The sequence below is a fragment of the Triticum dicoccoides genome, chromosome 6B (genome assembly GCF_002162155.2).
Source record: "Triticum dicoccoides isolate Atlit2015 ecotype Zavitan chromosome 6B, WEW_v2.0, whole genome shotgun sequence".
In the NCBI taxonomy this organism is placed as follows: Eukaryota; Viridiplantae; Streptophyta; class Magnoliopsida; order Poales; family Poaceae; genus Triticum; species Triticum dicoccoides.
Window position 1 is genome coordinate 327,387,205 of NC_041391.1, and position 6,000 is coordinate 327,393,204.

Below are 6,000 nucleotides of genomic sequence, written 5' to 3' on the forward strand. Positions count from 1 at the left end.
GCATCACGTAGAGCAATAAAAACAGCACGTAAATGTTCCAAATGTTCTTCCAAAGATCTGCTATAAATCAATATGTCATCAAAGTAAACTACCACAAATCGTCCAATGAAAGCACGTAAAACTTCGTTCATTAATCTCATGAAAGTACTAGGTGCATTAGTTAACCCAAAAGGCATGACTAACCACTCATATAATCCAAACTTAGTTTTAAATGATGTTTTCCATTCATCTCCCAATTTCATACGAATTTGATGGTATCCACTACGCAAATCAACTTTGGAGAATATTGTAGAGCCACTCAATTCATCAAGCATATCATCTAGCCTAGGAATAGGATGACGATAACGAATAGTAATATTATTAATGCCTCTACAATCAACACACATACGTGATGTACCATCCTTTTTCGGCACTAGAATAATAGGAACAGCACAAGGACTAAGGGATTCGCGTATATAACCTTTGTCGAGAAGCTCTTGTACTTGACGCATAATCTCCTTCGTCTCCTCTGGATTGGTACGGTATGGTGCACGGTTTGGCAGTGAAGCACCGGGAATTAAGTCAATCTGATGCTCAATCCCTCGAATAGGCGGTAATTTCGGTGGCACGTCTTGTGGAAAGACGTCAGCGAACTCCTGCAAAATGTTAGTGACAGCAGGAGGCAAAGAGGAAGGCACGTCCTCGAATGAAAATAATGCCTCTTTGCACACAAAAGCATAGCAAACAGATTTGCTGAAATCTAGCTCATCAATATCAGATTTGGTGGCAAATAAACATGCACTTTTCAATTTAATTTCAGAAGCAACACTAGATGGTTTATTATTAGGCTTCATTTGTTGCTCAAATTCTTTTGCCACAATCTGATTTTCACTCTTATTCGTCTCCTGTTTTGCTTTATTAGCTCTATTAATATCATCTTTCAAAATGGAATCAGGAGTCATAGGAAGCAAAGTAATATTTTTATCCTTATGAACAAGAGTATAGTGATTGTTTCTACCATGGTGTACAGAATTTTTATCAAATTGCCATGGTCTACCAAGTAATAAGGAACATGCTTGCATAGGTACCACATCACAATCAACATAATCAGCATATGTAGAGATACTAAAATGCACACGAACAGTACGTGTTACCTTAACCTTGCCGCTGTTGTTGAACCATTGGATGTAGTAAGGATGTGGATGTGGTCTTGTGGTGAGAGAAAGATTCTCCACCATCTCCATGCTAGCCAAGTTGTTGCAGCTCCCTCCATCTATGATGACGCGCACAGAACGTTCCTTCACAACTCCCTTGGTATGGAACAAATTGTGCCTCTGATTTTGCTCAGCTTGTGTGACCTGCACACTCAAAACACGTTGAACAACTAAACATTCATACCTGTCAGCGTCTTCAGGAGCCATGTATTGCGTCTCATGATCAGAATCATCTCCACCATGTTCTTCACGTGTAATAAGAGCCAATGTCTCCTCATCATAGTCACTAGCGGACTCATATCCACCATCCGCGGTAGCAATCATCACACGCGGAGATTTGCATTCCCTCGCATAATGACCTCCTCCCTTACAACGACGACAAATAATATCACTTGTGTGCCCTGTTGATGCCATGGAAGAAGAAGAACGCTGTGCAGGACCCGCAGGTGCGCTCTTGGAAGATAATGGTGGTTGTGCCTGTTTTCTTGTATCACGGCTGGAGGTGGCACCGGATGGATGTGCTGGTGCAGTTGAAGTAGAAGATGCACGTGGTGTCCATGATGAAGGTCGGCCTGCAGAAAAGTTAGTTCGCCCCAATGCTTGTCGATCCTGCACTTCACGTTCAGCTTTACAAGCAAGATGGAATAAACGAGTGATATTAGTATACTCCTTATTGTCTAGAATGGTCTGAATCTCTCTATTTAATCCACCCAGAAAACGTGCAAGCATAGCTTCATTCTCCTCAACAATACCACATCTAATCATGCCAGTTTGTAATTCCTGATAATATTCTTCTACAGAATTTTTCCCTTGTCTTAAACGCTGCAATTTTTGAAGCAATTCACGTTGATAATATGGTGGAACCCAACGCGTACGCATAGCAGTTTTCAAAGCAGCCCAAGTAGTTGGAATAGGATATAATCTACAATGTTCAGACCACCATACACATGCAAAACTAGTGAAAGCACAAACAGCAGCAGCAACTCGTCTCTCCTCAGGATATTGTAAACATGTAAATCGTTGTTCAGTTTCTAACTCCCAAGTAAGATATATATCAGGAACATATCTACCCTCAAATGGTGGAATATTCAATTTCAGTTTAGGAATATGGACATCATCTCGTACCTGAGGTGGTGGTGCAGGCCTACCATTACGAATATATACCTGAGGTCGACCTGCTGGTGGTGGTACAGGTGGCTGCACGTAGTGTTGATTTTGATCAACCTCATCCTCATAATCTCCCACATAATCATCCTCCTCCGCATCAGCAGCAGGAGCCACAGAAGTATCAACAGCAGCACCAACAGTTTGGCCAAACGCAAGAGGAAAATGTTATTGCTGATGCATTGTCTCGTCGCTATACTATGCTTTCACAACTTGACTTCAGAATATTTGGTTTGGAGACCATCAAAGATCAATATGTGCATGATGCTGATTTTAAAGATGTAATGCAGAATTGTAAAGAAGGAAGAATGTGGAACAAGTTTGTCGTTAACGATGGATTTGTGTTTCGTGCTAACAAGCTATGCATTCCAGCTAGCTCCGTTCGTCTTTTGTTGTTGCAGGAGGCGCATGGAGGAGGATTAATGGGACACTTTGGCGTGAAGAAGACGGAGGACGTACTTGCTACACATTTCTTTTGGCCAAAGATGAGACGGGATGTTGAGCGTTTTATTGCTCGATGCACTACATGTCAAAAAGCTAAGTCACGACTCAATCCTCATGGTTTATATATGCCTTTGCCTGTACCTAGTGTTCCTTGGGAGGATATATCTATGGACTTTGTTTTAGGTTTACCTCGAACAAAGAAGGGGAGGGATAGCATATTTGTTGTCGTGGATAGATTCTCGAAAATGGCACACTTTATACCATGTCATAAAAGCGATGATGCTGTTAATGGGCTAAGTTTCTTAGCCACTTTTGGAGATGTTTATGGGCTAAGTTGGGGACTAAACTGCTTTTTAGTACTACTTGTCACCCCCAAACTGATGGACAAACTGAAGTAGTCAATAGAACGTTGTCTACTATGCTTAGGGCTGTTTTGAAGAATAATAAGAAAATGTGGGAGGAATGCTTGCCTCATATTGAATTTGCTTATAATCGTTCATTGCATTCTACTACTAAGATGTGCCCTTTTGAAGTTGTGTATGGTTTCCTACCTCGTGCACCTATTGATTTGTTGCCTCTTCCATCTTCGGAGAAGGTTAATTTTGATGCTAAACAACGTGCTGAATTGATTTTAAAAATGCATGAGTTAACTAAGGAAAACATTGAGCGTATGAATGCTAAATATAAACTTGCTGGAGATAAGGATAGAAAACATGTTGTGTTTGCACCTGGAGATCTTGTTTGGTTACATTTGCGTAAGGATAGATTTCCTGATTTGCGCAAATCAAAGCTAATGCCACGTGCTGATGGTCCCTTTAAGGTGTTAGAGAAAATAAATGATAATGCATATAAACTTGAGCTGCCTGCAGATTTTGGGGTTAGTCCCACTTTTAACATTGCATTTGAAGCCTTATTTGGGTGAGGAAGATGAGTTTCCGTCGAGGACGACTTCATTTCAAGAAGGGGAGGATGATGAGGACATCAATACCATTGTTACACCCACAGCCCCTGCTGCTACATATACGGGACCAATTACTAGAGCTCGCGCACGCCAATTAAATTATCAGGTACTTTCGTTTCTTGGTAATGATTCTAATGTTCATGAGAATATGATGCTGCCTAAATTGAAGGGCCTACCTTGGAGAAGGATGAACATTGGAGCAAGAACAAGCATGGAGATGATGCCATGCGCAAGGGGAACAAGAACGGAGTTACAAGTGATGATTTCCGGACTTTGAAGCCACCATAATGGGTGCATGAAGCCTTGGACGAAATATACAAGATGCCACTTCATAAATTTCGTCCCGAGGCTATTATAGGTGCTGCGTCACCTTTTTATTGGGCCAGGCCCATGTAATTTCGAAATACATAGGTATAGGCTATTTTTAGAGTCCGTATGTGTGGGGAAACAAGAGATAGGGTTGATTTCGGACCCCTCCACCAAGGGCCACGAAATTCCCCCTCTCTTCCTCCATATATACAGCCCTTAGGGAACCGTTTAGACTTTGGATTTTGTTTAGATTAAAAGTTCGCCATAGCTGCAACTTCGCATACTTCGTTTGTGTTCAACGACCAGACAAAGGCGTCACAGAACCCCACCTTGATCAATAAAGCTTTCATCTTATATTCGCAATATCCAGATTGCAATCTTAGTTTCTTGCTTGTTCTTTGTTTGCTCGCAGGAAACAGACCCTCGTGGTCAGGTTGATCGTGCTCCGGCGTGGTCAATAACCTTTCGGAGTTGGTTTAGCGATTGCTAAGGCGCGACGTCCTCGCACGTTCGTAGTCGGATCGTCAAAGTCGACTTCCACCAAAGCGATATCCATCAGCTCATCGAAAGACGGGACACCTTTGCCTCTATCACGCGACGTCCTCGCACGTTCGTAGTCGGATCGTCAAAGTCGACTGCCACCAAAGCGATATCCATCATCTCATTGAAAGATGGGACACCTTTGCCTCTATCATTGCAGCTATGACGAACTTTAATCTAAACAAAACCCAAAGTCTAAACGATGCCCTAAGGGTTGTATATATGGAGGAAGAGGGGGGAATTTCGTGACCCCTGGTGGAGGGGTCCGAAATCAACCCTATCTCCTGTTTCCCCACACATACGGACTCTAAAAATAGCCTATACTTATGTATTCCGAAATTACATGGGCCTGGCCCAATAATAAGGTGACCCAGCACCTATAATAGCCTCGGGACGAAATTTATGAAGTGGCATCTTGTATATGTCGTCCAAGGATTCATGCACCCATTATGGTGGCTTCAAAGTCCTGAAATCATCACTTGTAACTCCGTTCTTGTTCCCCTTGCGCATGCCATCATCTCCATGCTTGTTCTTAATCCAATGTTCATCCTTCTCCAAGCTAGGCCCTTCATTTGTAAGCAAAACAAATGTATCCAATTTAGGCAGCATCATATTCTCATGAACATTAGAATCATTACCAAGAAACAAAAGTACCTGGTAATTTAGTTGGCGTGCGCGAGCTCTAGTAATTGGTCCAGTATTTATAGCAGCAGGGGCTGTGGGTGTAACAATTGTATTGATGTCCTCATCATCCTCCCCTTCTTGAAATAAAGTCGTCCTCGATGGAAGTTCATCTTCCTCACCCAAATAAGGCTTCAAATCTGCAATGTTAAAAGTGGGACTAACCCCATAATCTGCAGGCAGCTCAAGTTTATATGCATTATCATTTATTTTCTCTAACACCTTAAAGGGACCATCAGCACGTGGCATTAACTTTGATTTGCGCAAATCAGGAAATCTATCCTTACGCAAATGTAACCAAACAAGATCTCCAGGTGCAAACACAACATGTTTTCTACCCTTATCTCCAGCAAGTTTATATTTAGCATTCATACGCTCAATGTTTTCCTTAGTTAACTCATGCATTTTTAAAATCAATTCAGCACGTTGTTTAGCATCAAAATTAACCTTCTCCGAAGATGGAAGAGGCAACAAATCAATAGGTGCACGAGGTAGGAAACCATACACAACTTCAAAAGGGCACATCTTAGTAGTAGAATGCAATGAACGATTATAAGCAAATTCAATATGAGGCAAGCATTCCTCCCACATTTTCCTATTATTCTTCAAAATAGCCCTAAGCATAGTAGACAACGTTCTATTGACTACTTCAGTTTAGGGTGACAAGTAGTACTAAAAAGCAGTTTAGTCCCCAACTTAGCCCATAAA